Source organism: Hippoglossus stenolepis, chromosome 14, assembly GCF_022539355.2.
Source record: "Hippoglossus stenolepis isolate QCI-W04-F060 chromosome 14, HSTE1.2, whole genome shotgun sequence".
NCBI classification, from domain to species: domain Eukaryota; kingdom Metazoa; phylum Chordata; class Actinopteri; order Pleuronectiformes; family Pleuronectidae; genus Hippoglossus; species Hippoglossus stenolepis.
Window position 1 is genome coordinate 3,772,227 of NC_061496.1, and position 15,891 is coordinate 3,788,117.

General features: G+C 44.1%; 1 protein-coding gene across 1 annotated transcript in view; it reads right to left on the minus strand.

Annotated features, from left to right (window-relative positions):
• The window catches only part of LOC118121392 (BMP/retinoic acid-inducible neural-specific protein 3-like), a 45,881-nt gene extending 36,319 nt beyond the window's left edge, over positions 1–9,562 (minus strand). The window contains exon 1 of the mRNA XM_035177232.2: positions 8,852–9,562. The gene's annotated coding sequence lies outside the window, so the exon portion shown is untranslated. The remainder of the gene's footprint in view (positions 1–8,851) is intronic.
• Positions 9,563–15,891: the final 6,329 nt, after the last annotated feature.

Genomic DNA, 15,891 nt, shown 5'->3' on the forward strand with positions numbered 1-15,891 from the left:
AGTAAGATAAGATAATCGTTTATTAATCTCACGACAGGGGAATTTGCTGTGTTGCAGCAATAGATAACAGTCAGATAACAGACATCAGTAAAAGTAATAAATAAGTAAACGTGCAATATAGAAATATTAATAGAATAGAAATAATATAAACAATGTAAACAGAATATGTTCAGTGTGATCAGAATATATACTCAGTGTTATACACATTTTAAAATATAGCCTCAGGTTAAAACACCAGGATTTGTTTGTTTCTTTAATAAAGCAGAATGCATCTACTGTCAAATCTTTATATTTCCTCTCTTTTTATTAGCAATGGACGATAAACAAAGAGGTATTTACGTTTAAATCTAATCTGTGCACGGCAGCAACAACAGGACCAGGCTGGAGAAGTAAGGATCAGAGCTTCCTTGTGATAAATAAAGTGTAAGTATCAAGTACCTGAAGCTCAGATCTGATCTCCAGCTACGTCTGAGAGGTCGTCCACCAGACTTCTACCTCCATATCACACTCACTTTACACTTTGATCAACTACAAGATGCTTTCGTCCAAACATCTCAACAGCAAATATCTTTTTTGGGGGAAATATCTTGTTGTTGCTTGACATAAAAGTATCCGTTGACTCATTTGAATGATTTTATAACTTTGTGTGGTTTCCTCATTTCACTCGAGACGATTACGCATCTCATCTCCGGTAGAACCATGACCAGCTTGGAACACAGCACCAACCCCCACCGCAGTATGATCACTGTGGGAATCCAAGCAGCTTCGGAAAAAACATCACGTTGTTAAGAAAAGAGGAAATGGTGCTGAAAGACCAATCAAAGCAAAAAAAGGAAAGACACACTCATCGCTTGCTCATGTTCTTCCCCGAGGCTCCATGTTAAAAAAACGTCAATGAAGTGACGAGACAAGTGAGTCAAAGGCACTTTTCATTACGAGCACTCCTGGTGGCTGCATTAAGAGGTTTGACGTGCACAGTGTGAGTCTGTCCTCTGGCTGTTTGGAACCTCGGAGAGAAATGATAACTCTCTTTGTTTTCACCCTCTTCCTCTGGACGACCAAGAAAAAAGAAAAAATCTGATGTTATGTAATTTAATGTTTACTGCTCGACTCGTACTACAATTTATAAATCCACAGCCTTCGGGGGAATAGATATAGAATGTCTGCAGATTGGTCTTTACGATGGAGTATTAGGGCCATATTGACAAAAAACTGGATTTTAAGGATAATATTTTAATAATTAAAGAATAAAGTCAGAGTTTAATGAACAAAAAGCTTTATACTACTAGTATAAAGTCTTAATTTGAGGAGTTTCTTTCTTGAGAAACTACGAAACCTCTTGACACAGATTTAACTGATGATGACCTCACAGTGGACCAAACATGTCCTCCTCCACAAGAGAGACTATTTCCTCCAGGTCTGTGTGGCTCTGTCTTCAGAACAGATTAAAGTATTAAAGTACAACTTAACAAGAGGCTCCACATTCCTCATTTCAACACAGGCGACGGACTGATCCGGTGATATTCACCTTCGAAAATGACACATAAGCTAAAATTAAGCAATATCTCGCAATATTATGACTTAATCCTTAAAATCTCCAATTTGACACCACGGTATTAATTTGAAAGGGACAGGAAGTAGTGCCCCTAAACATCCAGGTATCACTTTGCCCCAATTTCCACTGATTTGTTGACATCAAGTCATAGAAGTTGTGATTTCTTTCATTCACGACATTAGTCAGCTCTTGTTTTGGAATTACGCGATTGATTCACAGCCCCCTTGAGCTAATTGAACCAAATTGGCAGCGTTGCCGCTTTGAATTAATACCTCAATTGATTCAAACGTCTGAAACAACCCTCGTTCGTCCGCCTTCCCCGCCAATCTGCCGCCTCTGTGATGAATGGGCTCATTCTGTCTTTAGAAATAAATGTTGGTAAATGTTTCAGACTCCTTCTGTAACTTTGTGCAACAGCCAGAATCGCTTTTAATCCACAGGTATAAGCTTGGCTGCTGACAGCAGAGTTGGCTGCCTGCGCTCGCCCGTGTCTTTGGGAGGATACAGTGAGCTTGATGAGATGTGGGAACTCTGAGCCTAATCTTTCTTTAGAGACTCGGTAGCAGCTTTTCATCGGCGACGGGGACAAAAACCATGAGCATTCAGCTCATAAACATCTGCTCCGCTCACTGTGCAACACCAAAGCTGTAACTGTCACCTACTCGAGCTGTGTGTGTGTTTGTGTGTGGATGCATGTTTGTGCGTTTCCCTGCAGTGTGGTCGCTTTCCACGACTGGAACCGCCACCACAGCAGATCCTCTTTGTCGGCGCCCGCACGTAGGCAAATTGGAACCAGTCTCTTTCTGCGATATCTCACACTTTGAGCACATTCGAAGGAAAACAATGGGAGGAGAAGGAGGGAAGATGGAGGGGAGGTGCTCGCTCTGCGGGGGGGGGGGTTTGATTAAAACGTTTCATTAGAAATTTTCTTCAACAGGATCCACTTTGCAGGTTGTCTGCGAGCCAACCCCAAAACCATCCTCAAAGTGGGGAAAAACAGGAACTGATAAACTTTACATCTTCCCCTCCACGCTGACTAATGAGGTTTTTGGCCCTAATTAACCCACTTATCTTCCCTCCTACAACTGTCAACAATACCTCTCGCACCAGCGCCGGGGGGAGAACGCTGCCTTTGTGAAATTATAATACGACTGCCAGTCGCACTCATCCGGCTGTCGTACAAAACAAATACAAAAAAGGGACGAGCTCCCACGGTGTCCCGGGAATACGACATCAAATATAAACACGCGATTCCATGAAAGGTCTTCCACACACGTGCACGAGAACTCGCATGTACAGATCCATTAACATGCATATTTAGAAGCATCAGAAGAACAGATCGTAGAACTTCTACAAGAGACAGAACTGGGTTATAGTAGAGACGTGTTTGTTTTGTAAGTTGTACATTTTACTTCTCAGCCTCCTGGAGATGACGTGGAGGTGATTTAACGATATAGAAGAAGTTTCAAGACAAAAAAACTTCCACAACAGAACACAACTTCCCTCACTGTGGTCTCCAGGTCCAGCTTCAGATTACGGAGCTGGACACCGTGAACCATCATTTCATGCATATTAACTCGGGCCTTCTAAACAACTTATGCTCTTTATCGCTGTAGTTTGACTTTAAAGTGCGACGCTTTGCATTTTAGCCGCAGCGTTTTCTCATCTTTTATAATCCTCTTTGTATGCAAATTAGCTTCGGTGAAGTCGCACGCAAAAAATAAAAAAATAAATCTTATTTACATTTGTTATTTACATATCTGCTGCAGCTCTATATGCAGACTCACTGTATATGAAGATTCATCGGGACCGACTGTCGCCTGCGGCTTCTCTAACCCGTGACTTCTGTTGAATTTGGCTTCACTTCCTCTTTGTTAGGAGCCTGTGATGTCTGTGAAATAGGCTAATTTGTGTTTGTCTTTGAATTTATCTTTTCACAAAGCGCTCGCATGTAAATTCAAGATGGATACATACACTTTATGAGGCCAAATATGTTTGTAGACACATGAATAACAGACACAAATGACCAGGAGAAGCTCTGGAGATAGCCAGGAGTCTCTTACTCAGACATTTTCTCACATACAGCCCCTCCCGATAATGTCAGGAGATTATCCGGAGTTCAGTAAATGTCTGAATGCAGCTATACATGCACATTATTTCTGTTAACGTCTCTAACACATGTGCATCAATATCAAAATAATCTCTTTATCATTTATTAAGGGTCTTATATATTTACCTAAAACTCTATTTTCAAATAATCTTTGAAAACTGTAAATTCTATTAAATGCTTTCACTTCATCCTCAAGATAATTTGATGAAGGTGACAAATGACCACAAGGTTAAATAAAGAAGAATGTTAAGTTACACTTTCAGCTACCTGGGCTGCAGAGGAACATTGTTATATATATCCTCTTAGCAGAGAAGTTGACTGGGAAACTTGCCTCATTCTACATCATGTTCTTGCTCAGTTTGAACTCAGACTCCTGAGGTTTGAACTCCAGAGCACAAATTGTTCTCAAACTCAATCACAGACACATTTGACTCCTCTGTTGAACTCTGTTGAACAGCTGAGGCTCCTGAGGGCTCCTGGAGCACGACATCACTTCCTGCAACAGGCTCCTGAAACACGTCGTTATGTCACCCCAAATTATTTAACTCATTCTCATTAATACTATTTAAAAAAAAAGCTCATTACACATCAAGCTGATGGAAGTAGGGCAGTTCTGAGCTGTTTGCAGGAACCCAAACAGAACATGGGCTCCACCTCATGCCCTGAATGATCTGTTTTCTGTGGTTGTTACAGAAATTCACAAGGTCTTTGTTGTCCATATGAAATGAAAGCAGCCGGTAGACAGAGGGAACCACAGAAGCACATCCACCAATAAACCCGGCCGGTGTTATTGTGTGTGATCTATTCTCTGAGCTGGAGCATATGTCACTTCAGAATCGTGTCTTTCTCAGAGTCCCTTTCTTCCACGGCTCCCGACCGCTGCTACGAAATACGACAGAAGCTTATTAAGGCGGAGGGGGGGGGGTCCAAATCAGATCTGTCCTCGGAAACAGATCAGGCCGACAAATCCTTCCCTCTCACAAGAAATAAAACTGCACGATGGAAATTTGGCTGAGAGAAGCGATAAAATGAGAAGAAACACAGCCGACCCTTCCTCTCTTTTATTACAGCGACCAATCATTATGGATTCTCTCTGACAACCAAACATAACACGATGCAGAGATGGAAAAAGGGAGAAGTAGCCTCACAACAACTTTAATTGTTGAGACTATCAATTGTTAATTAGCAATCAATTACGTTCATATAGGCAGAATGTGTGTCTGTGTGTGTCTGTGTGTGTGTGCGTTGTCCTCTGTGTCTGTTACAGCAACATTCATTATTAAGGTATAGATCCAATACCCTGCTGGTGTCTCTCTTCCAGCCCATGTGCATGTACTTATATAAATTCAAGTTAAAATCATCTCAAGCTGCTTAAAAGCTGAAATTGAAAGCAAACAGGGGGAGGAGTCAGAGCAAAGATGGTTCCCAGACTGTAAACTTCTCTCTGGCACGTGTTTTTATACGGCTGCAGATCACCGGGCGGCCGAGAGCGCACGGAGAGCGGAGCTGCTATGAATCACGGTGAAGCACAAACAGAGCTCCTCTGCTGGTGGCCTTGTGCAAACAGGGACAAAAGTTGCTCTTAAATTAAAAAGGAACTCACTCGTCTCTCTCGGCCGTTTCTCTTTGATTTATTTTGTTTGGGTCTTCAAGCTGCTGCTCCGACTTCCTGAACACCTCCCGACTGAAAAATGAAAATGTTGTTTATTCCATTTCGTACCATGGCTGCAGGGTGGAATCGGATTTGACTGTTTGTTTTTTCATTCCTTTCTTTACAAATCGAGAATTGCTTTATTGAGTTGCTAGTTTTTTTTTTTAATGGGGTAACATATATTTGCATGATTTATTTAGGTTATCCCTCCGAGCTAATGCATGCTAACTGTGTATGGATCCCAAACACTAGATATCCAAACCAAGGTCTCAATCGTATTAGGTTTCTCTCTCAGACTCGACCTGGGTGCAGTTGTGCAGCTTGTGCAGACAGACGGGACAACTTGACAAATTTGACCCTAGTGAGTGGAGTAAAAACTAGGAGCGCTCACTCTGCAGCTACTTCTGGAGACCAAAAACTTCCCCAGAAGTCGCTGCACAACGGCTGGCAACAAGTACACAACACTACACAAAGGCTTGACTTGAAGTGTCTCAACTTTCAGGAGGCAGCTCTGACTTATACTTCACTTCCTGTCACCACACAGAAGTGGTGGGGTAAGGAAAAGTATGAAGCTCAATATTTTATACTTTCTGAGGGATGCATTGTAATGATTTATTGATATTTATTATTTTATTATTGTGTCGTAGGTCCTCAGTCTAAAACAGGCTCGTAAGAGAAACCATCCTGACGTTCCTGAGGTAGCCGACTCAAATTCAAAGAGTCATTCCGTTCTGTCATCATCACTGCACCAGAACATTTCTGGATTTTGAACCAACATTACTTATAATACAGAAAGAAAACATGATTCAGTCTCATTCTCTCTTAATCCAAACAACTTGTCGTCCTCAGGGAGGTTCTTGAAGGATTCCTGTTCTCCGCTGTGCAACTAAAGAAGTTTGACTCCTCCATGTGTTTTGCGTTTAAACAAAAGATTTAGTGGCTTAAGTGTTTTTTTTATTTCGATGTATGTTTATAATTATGGTTTTAACACAAGATAGACTTCATCTGTAACTTCTGTTGCCTTAAATAGCTGCTGTGTGAATCTTGACGTTTCAATTAGCATCCATACTTTCAGAAATTAAACTTTTCTGAAAAGACCAGAGTTCAGGGGTTGTTTTGAGATGCTGATGTTTTTAAAACTTGTGAAAACCATAAACTTTAATAGTTTCTCTTTTTCATCCTCCCTTTGTCTCTAAAATGTAATAATAGCTAATAGATAAACCCATGAAAAGAATAGGGAGTCATTTACTTTATAATCTATCTCACAGGAGGAGTGTTCGTGGGACTTAAACCTCTTGATCCCCGACTTCACATGTGGAAACTACATGTTCCCTCTGCAGGCAGCTTTCATTCTGATTCGTAATAACAGTAATTTGGTTATTATATTAAATATAAGTTATAGCCTGTCGGCCATAATGTGAAAATGACAGGACTGCAAATTTCGCACTTGCCTCGTCCGTCCATTATTGTGTTTGATTTTAGGAGAATGTTCAGATTCAACATTCACTTATCAGCTGCCTCAGAGAGAGAGAGAGAGAATTCAGTCGAACGCCCCAGTCCCTCAGTAATCTGAGAGATTCTATTTCAGCGTCCGAGTCAGTCACAAATCGTTCTTCTCTCCTTTTCTTTTTTTATAATTTTCCTCTTTTGCTCTCACTCTCATCTTCTCATCTTCACCACTTTTCACACTCTCCCGCCAGCTGCTCCTCTCCATCATTTTTAGATTGAAGTCAAACTCGCCGGTTTTTGCTCATTATCATAAAATAATGGGCTGTGGATACTGAGCAGAATCTGCCAAAATTCTCTCTTTCTTTCTTCCCCAGTCTTATTTCAGACTTCCTATTACCTCTCTCTCTCTCTCTTTTTCAACTCCCACTTTCCCGGCAAACACAAGTCATGTAATGTACTGCGGCAGCACTTCACACGGCGAGGGCCCTCGTTCATTAAGTCCAACACTTGTTAGCATTCTTCTCCCATACCTACCCATCAGTCTAGAATAGTGATGGAGAAGCGGGACTGTACTCACTGAACACTCTGACTCTGTTCAGCCCCGTTGTGGCATGTTTACAGTGGCAGTGGGAGGAGGGCTGCAGTGAGCCACTCGTTTCCCTCCTTCCTCTCCCACTCGCACGCCCACGTCTCATGATGACGTCTCATCCAGCCGCTCAACGCCGAACTGCGAGGAGGCTCGGAGTGGAAAATGCTCCCTGTTGTCATGAGTCCAGAGGCCTATACATGGCTCCAGTCGCCGTCGCCATGTAACGATGCAGAAGGGTTTTTCAAGCTCGAGCAGATCACAGGTCCGTTCTGTCATCAGCACCCAGACGGACAAGCGCACTGAGACATGGAGAATTAGACGTATACACACATGGAGCTGGGCCGCACATCCTAACGGTGACAAACTGTGGCGTCTGGGGATGTAATGAGCTGTTCACCTCCATCCTCCTGGGAGTCAGGTGACCGATACCGGCAGAGAAATCTCTCTTTTCATGGGAGGAGACAGTGTGCCTTTCAGGCCTGGACACGGTTGGGTTCACCAGTCTCCCAGGATAGATGGGGACGCCGCCGAACAGTGGCCCTGTTGTGGCCCTATAAACAGTCTGAGGCTTTGGCACCGCTGCCCAACCCTGGCAAGTGGCAATGAGAATTACAGCAGTGATTCACTGTGCTCTCCACCATAAAGCCCCGGCTACAAAACTGCCTTCCTGCCACTGGGAAAGGGGGTTTCACTCTGAGATACTGGTTCAATATAAAGTTCCATCTAAAATACTACCACCAGCACCTGTGCCAGTCTGCTCCTGGGCCAGCATGATTGCATTTAAAGTGTTGTTTGTTTTCTTGGAGGGCATTTGGCTCATTATCAGAGCCTCCACTGACGATCCCATGAGGCTGCCCTGACTCATGCGCCTTCAACGTGGGTGACGCTTCGGGGGAGAAATGTATAATTATGAAATCAGTGGGACTTCTTTCCTTTTTTTTTCTCCTCCTCCTCCTCCCATTTCTTCATATTTTATTTCATTCCTAGGCAGAGAAGGAGCTGGTGCTTGGCAAACTGAGCAGCATGCACACACATCACTGTTACAGATCTGATCCTGCACAGGCGAGAATTCCAATACACCCCCAAGGAATAGAGATTAGACATGTTCGTTGGAAAGGCAGATAAAGGGTGCGTGCAGGGGGAGGACATGAGTCTCATTGTGCTCATGTACATAGTGACAAGGCATGAAAAGCAATATTGTGTTTGGTTTCCTGAAAGCAGTAGCAGGAGATGGGTTTTGGTGTGTGTGTGTGTGTGTGTGTGTGTGTGTGTGTCTGTGTGTGTGTGTGTGTGTGTGTGTGTGTGTGTGTGTGTGTGTGTGTGTGTGTGTGTGTGTGTGTGTGCATTGTGACCAAGCCTCAGAAAACATCTCACACATGTCACTGCAACAGCACATTTCAGAGCTATTCCAACAGAAACCCTGCGCATGTTAATTTAATCTAGATTCATATCCACACGTCCTGATCCAACACAAGATGCACAATGATAAGAACTCACCGTGGTTTGGAACTGCAGATAAAGTTCAGCTCAGTATTTCCCATCCTCCAGATGAATCTCTGTGGCTCTCCGGTGCCCAAATCGGCGAGAAACTCGTTTCCCAGTTCGGGGGAACGGGTTGAATAGTAACTCCGCAGATGAAGAAACAAACACTCCAGGTAAAAAAAACAAAAAAAACAGTCAGGGATCCAAAGTGATCGGTGAAGCTGCTCCGGACAAAATCCCGATTCTACACCGGTGAGAAACTTTGGGCAAAGGAGCCGGTTGGGGGTGGTGCTCTGCGTGCGCTGGGGCTGGATCCCAGTTATCCCAGTGCAATGCAGCCTTCCTGCAAATCACAGGCTTTGACCTTTCTGCACATAATGACTTTACAAAATGAAATCATCCAGCAGGAGATGTAGTGAAGAGGAGAGGAGGAGGTGGAGGAGGAGGAGGAGGAGGAGAGACTGGAGGAGCGCAGAGGGGCTGTCGATTAGCAGATTAAAACGGCGCGTTTACGCATCGGTTTCAGCCGCGAACCGGCGGGGACCCGCGTCGGAATGCGGACACAACACCCCCCGCGGAGACGGTTGAAGATCCCGTCCTGAATTCCGCCCTGGAGCCGGTTCTCTTCCCGCTACTTGACCCGCCTACTCCGCATCGCCGTGTGGAGGAGCGCAGGGAGCCGGAGTGTGCCGGAGCTGCAGAGGACAGGCTCGGGATGCTCAGCTCTCTCTCTCTCCCCCACCCCCAGTGTCCCTCTCTCACTTAATCACATGTTTAAGACACAAGGAGCCTCTGTAATAGCTGCCAACGAGGGGTGGACGAGGATGGGGATGGGGGACGTGGGGAGAATCCTAACCAGCGTTTGGTTAACAGTTACCCTCTCTCCTCCGCACTTTAAATGAAAAGCACCGGTGCGCACTAAGCGAAATGACACTCCTGTCATTAACTTTACGCCCTAATATACTTCTTTTTAATGCCGCAGTTATTTATAAAGACATGGGCGATGGATGTAATTGAATACCCCCCACACTCCCCCCCTCTTCCTCCCATAATAGCTGGTGCTCTCCATGCAGCGCCACCAGGAGAGGACGTCAACATTCAAAGTCCTGATCTGTCTGAGGTGCCACATTAGTGCGTTAATGTCTAATCCTCCCTGGGTTTTTTTTCGCCTGGTGATGCGTGGCCGCGCACGAGCCTCCAGTCGTTAAGTGGCACCGCACAGGCAGCCCCGCAGAAAGCAGCTCGCCCCGCTGGATGAATGGATGCTGGCGGTTTCATAATGACTGTGACAGCACGCATTACAGCGCCGGGGATCAGCGCTGTTTCCAAAAACTGTATATGTGCCCAGACACCTGGTTTCATTTTCAGACCGCAGGGATGGGAACCAGCGCCGCCACAGCCTGCGGGAGGTGAGAGGACAGGACGAGGCTGGTCCTCTGGTTGGCTCCTATAGAGCTCAGAGAGGAATACTTCATATGCAGAGATACAGGAGAAAGAGAGAGAGAGTTCCTCTGGCTGAGAAACATCTGAGACACAATCTGAATCCCCCAGTGGACACTCACATAGATGGATGGACAGATGATTGGTTTAGGTATCCACACCACTCAAAGAAACAAAACATCACATTCACTTCATCTATTTACGCCAACCGGTCCCACAAAACTAGGTTTAAAAGGGGAAAAAAGACTAGAGATGTAATTATTACTACATATGTTTAAGCAGATCTCTCCAAACTGTCTTAAAGGGATAGTTCACGTTCATTATCTCCTCACCACTGTGCTGATGGAGGTGGTGGGTGAAGTGTGAGAGTCCACACAACACTTTTGGTGTCTCAGGGGTGCAATTGTAGTAAATGGTGACCACTTATTGAAACGTTAAAAACAACAGAAAATGCCTCCAAACTGTCATCAAAGTGTCCGGAAGCCCTCGACATTCAAATTTGACTCCAAATGGCCTCATTTACACCAAGTGATAAGCCTAAAAGTGGAGCCGCATCCGCACGTGGATCACAGCTGACATTCAGGCTAAACACACGGTGTAAATGAAGCCGTTTCAGATCAGAAAGGAAACAGACTCTAAGCCCTAAGTAAAGTTTGATACTCAACAGTTCACAGGATGATGGGAACAGGATGTAACTACAAGCTAACTGCACGGATGCGTGCGTACAAAAGTGTGAACGTGTAGGAAAATTCACTTGCAATGGAAGCTCCAGCAAAACTGCATCTTAACAGGCAATCAAAGTAAGTTCACATTAAATACTTTGTTTAATGCAAACAGCATCCAGGTTTCACTTCTGAGAGTAGGAGGAGAACACGAGGTCAGAACTCAAGTAAAAACAAAGACAGTAAAACAAGCGAAAAAGAGAAAAATAATTAAAAGTAAAGTAAATAGCATAATGAGATAAAGGTGTAAAGATTAAAGTTTACAGAAGCAAATTGTGCAGTTGTGCCAGTGACAGACTGACAGCAGCAGAATAAAGGTGTATAATGTCCATTTCCTCCACTCGTCTTCCATCTGTTCTTCTTGTAGTCTCAGGCCAAGTGTCAGTTCTTCAATTGTGTAGATTTCTTTAATCCATTGCTCTTGAGTCAGGACGTCGATTTCCCCCCCATTTCCTTATAATAGCTCATTTGCAAGCTACTAAAAAGGATCTTTACTAGCTACCCATCTTCTGTTCGTATATGTCTTGTTCTTTGGAATTAAACTTACTCCAGAAGCATGTTTTAATGAAGATAAAACCGGTGACACGTGGCGACGCTTGGGTTCGGGCGCCGTCTCGTCCACGTCACGCTGTTTGCTAACTCGTGATCGGGGCCTGGAACTGAACAAATGAAGTCCACCTTTAAAAGGAAATTGCAGAAATGAGTCCATGGAAGCAATCAGGCGCGGAGTTGTGCAGGCGCAGCAGCCTCAGTGTGGTGCTAATTAACCCAGTTCCCCGTGAGTTTTAGTGTCCGTTTAGTATGCTGCTCTGCGCCGGAGCTGTCCATAGACCTGAAGTTGATTTATGTCTCGTCCCAGCAGAGATTTGTGCCAGATACGCTGAGACACGGACCCAGTTTCATATTCCTATCTGTCAATGGCCGTCCAGGCGTCGCCCGCGAGATTGTGACAACTTGTTAGAAAAGTGTCATTAATTTAACAATTTCCTTAAGTGGATTCTTCCGTCTGTTTTTGCTGCGTTAGAAATAAACGTGTTGTTCCCCCGCCCTGATCCATTTGTCGTTCCTATTAAACCCGACTGGAGCCGTGGTCGGCGGTGATGAGCTGATGGTGGGGGGGCAGAGAAACCACCAGACTGTTTGGAGCCGTCGAAGTTGGACTTAGATTGACATGATGAATCACATGATTGGATAAATCATTTAGTGTGTTTGTATTATCGAGCCTTAATTTCACTTCAAAGACACAATATGGAGCAGATTCTTTAATAAAATGTCTTAAAACAACGAGACCTATGTTATTCAGTTTGTTTCCTTGTGTTCTTACATCATCCAGGTTGTTTGCAATAATGTTCAAACTGAAAGTAAAAGGGACGTTTCTATTTTGGTTGATGATCAAGAAATTAAAAAAAAAGATAATTCTGCCTCAAAGGCAATAAAACCAAACTAACGAGCCTTGTTTTTGAAAATGTAAGAAGTGGAAAGAAAAAATATCTCTGTTAAAATGAACAGAAGTAAAAAGTCATCAGAGAAATCAACTTTAGAGTAACTTTGTATTTGTACTTTCTTATTTCCCACCTCGGTGTTTAACGGCACAAATCCCAACGATGACTAAACGACTGACACGATTTTGTTTTTCACGGTGCAAAGACAGAAATATTATTCAGTATTATATATACTGGAACCGACTCTGCTGGAAACTGTGTCCCTTTCTTCTCGGCCATGACCTGGTAAGTACCATAATTCCATTAACTTCGCTATCAAGCATTAATGACCTCCATTAGCATATTAATGAGTGATGTTCATGAAATGGATCTCCATCAAGTCTGCTGGAACTGGAGCAGCCCGGTGGATTTGCTGCTCCAGTGTCAGTGATGAGTAAGGCTGCGTAACTAATTTACACCTTAAGCACAGACTCATTAGAGGACCTGAGAGTGTCTGGAGAGAGAGAGCGTCACGTCCATTCCCGCTCCGCCGCTGTCTGGGACGAGTCCTGAGAAACCGTCTCTCCCACAGGAAGAGGCGCGTCACGTGCGGCGTTTGGCCTTTTTTGGCCTTCGTTTTTTTTTATGCCGGCGGTTCACATCGGCTGGTGACTCACTCCTGAGATCAGAGATACAACCTTTTCTTAAAAAAGGTGGCTGTTTGGGTTTCGCTCGCACGCTTTTTGTTTGATTTTACAACGACTTGAATACACGACGCCATTAGCAGTTTCTCCTCCCCCTCCGTCTTCGCAGATCTGCGTTGAACTCTTCAGGCAGTTTCCTCCACAGTCACCTCCGCCACCCTCCCTCCGTAATTTGACCTTAGCCGTCTCCAATATCCCTCAGGCAGCCGTGGAGGACAGTCGATTCAGATAACTCCATTCCACCCGGGCCTGTGAAATGAATTTGGGTCTGTTCAACTAAGGGCCCATTCATTTTGGCTTCATTTCGTCGTCTATCATTTCCTCCCGAACGCCATCACACCAGCAGTTTTCTCCTCTATATTTAAAACAGCTGGGATTATTTGGTGCAGGGGATGAATACGTCTCGTACTTCATAGAGATTTCCTGAAGCGATCCGGTGTTACCTATCATCTACTGCGGCACTACAGATTCGCTATTAGAATATAAGCGGAGCACCAGCAGTATTATAGCCTGTTTATTATGGTAAATGCTTATCGCTGCAGACTTGGGATCAAAAAGTTCACGAACAAAAGGAGCTTTTTAAAAAAACTGCTCAGAGAGAATATTCAACTTTTTGTTTCATCACAAAATTCTTGTTGTTTTCTTAAGAAAATCAAGAAGCAGTCAATGTTTTTTTGCTCTTTATTGAAGGAAACTAAATCTCAATTATGCATCACACACAAGACTTAATGAGACTGTCCCGGGTTAATGATTTAATCTAAATGAATTTCCCAAATGCACTTTTATACATTAATAAAGAACTCTTCATATTGTGGCGTGTTGATGACCCTCATGAGAAGGAGAATGAAGCTGATACCAGACGCAGACGTATAAAAACATGAGATTACCTTATTTTCAGCTGGAAACAACAACAACAACAACAACAACAACAACAGAAATACTACGATACTTATCAGTGTTTTCAGTCAAGATATCTCTCACTGTACCGCAGCAGCTGCTAATTCAGTGGGATTGAAGGTTGGGGGGGGTGCGGAAGGTAAACTGCCTCGTCTACCGTTCAGTAAACAGAGATCGCGTTTCGCAATCTCATACAGATAATGAGCTATTCTTTTGAACATCGATCTGCTCGCATGACGCCGGCAGCACAGCGGGGTTGAAAAGTGCTTGTACTAACTACAAATGCAAATTGTGTTTCGCTGTTTGAGAAATAAACTCTTCACAAACAACAACCCCCCCAAAAAAAAGTTACTCATGCCAAATCCCTGGACGGGCTCAGAAACAGAAACTCATCTGCTGTCAACGTGCCCTGAGGTTAGACACTGAACTCACCACTACCCCCGTCAAGCTGCTCATTGGCCGAGGCCGAGCCGCGATAAACATTTGACGAAAGAATTCCCGCTGCTCCTTTGTTGCCGCTTTAATGTCTTCGTCTCTTTAACAACCCGAAGTAGATTCAAACATTAAAAGAACAACAACAAATAATTATTATCGTTATTATGATCCGCGGCACAGCTGGAATCTGTCTTTGTAGTTGGAAGTTTAACAGCGATGACGTTATCAGTCACTTCTCCTCCCGAGAATGAAGATAAATAAACTTAAGGAAATGCGGAGGGCTGGTAGGGACACACCGGTGCTTCAATATCCAGAGTATACAGCCGTGAAGGAAGCCTATCATTTAAACCCAGCGAACAGATGGCTCGGAGATTTATCAGAAATGATATAGTGCCGTGAAAGAGAAGGCTATGGCTTCTCCATTACCCATCCATCACTGATGATGTATTACAGATAAACTACGAGGCAGCAACAAGCTCTCGCTGAGAGCCTGACCTCGTTGATGAAAGCGAAAAACTCCCCCATGGCCATCGCGGCGAACGCAGCCCCCCCCCTCTCCTCGACACACCAGTCAGAGCTCGTCTCTGTGCGAGGGATCTCATATCAACAGTATTGCTTGTTGGGGGTGGTGTGTGCACGCTGACAGAAGAGAACAAACACACAATTTGTCTCCAGACACGCGACGGCAAGCCGCTCTCCTCGACACCGGCTCCTTGAAGGTGAAGTCAGAAGGCTGCTCTCACACTGTGCGTCGTCACCGCAGTCTTTACCTCCGCTTCTCAAACAGCAGCCGAGCTTATTCCACACAGACAGTGATAAATAGACTGTAGCTGCCTCGGCTTCATTTGATGGAAAAGGAGTGAACCGTGAAATCTGATGGGGGGAAAAAATCTCTATTTTTGTGCTTATGAGAAATAAGACTTTATCCAAAGAGCTGGGAAATAAAACTTATATTACAAATATCATTTTCATCAATAGCAAGGTTCAATATATATTTATGTATACGTCAGTAAAGTGTTTGCCATTCTCTGCGACAACCTTCACTCAGGAGCACAAATCTTCTGTGTTGCCTTTTAGAATGAGGAGATTAGAAAATAAGACATTTATCGTGACAATAATTGATATCGACTGATACGAACATGTTTATCTTGACGTATCATCCACACATCAGCTTTAGGACTTATCCTTTTAGGGTCATGGGAGGAGTAGAACCATTTCCAGCTGAAGGAAAGGTGAGGTACACCCAGTCTGTCACGGGGCTAACATCTAGAAACCATCAACCAGTCGCACGTCCACCCCAATGAGCAACTTAGAATCTCCACTTACTGGTTAAAGAAAGGCAGCGAACCCAACCAGGAGCCAAACCCACAACCTCCCTGCTGCTAATTGTGTACTTGAGTATCCAGGAGTCAGTGAACTAACACATTATCTAGCAA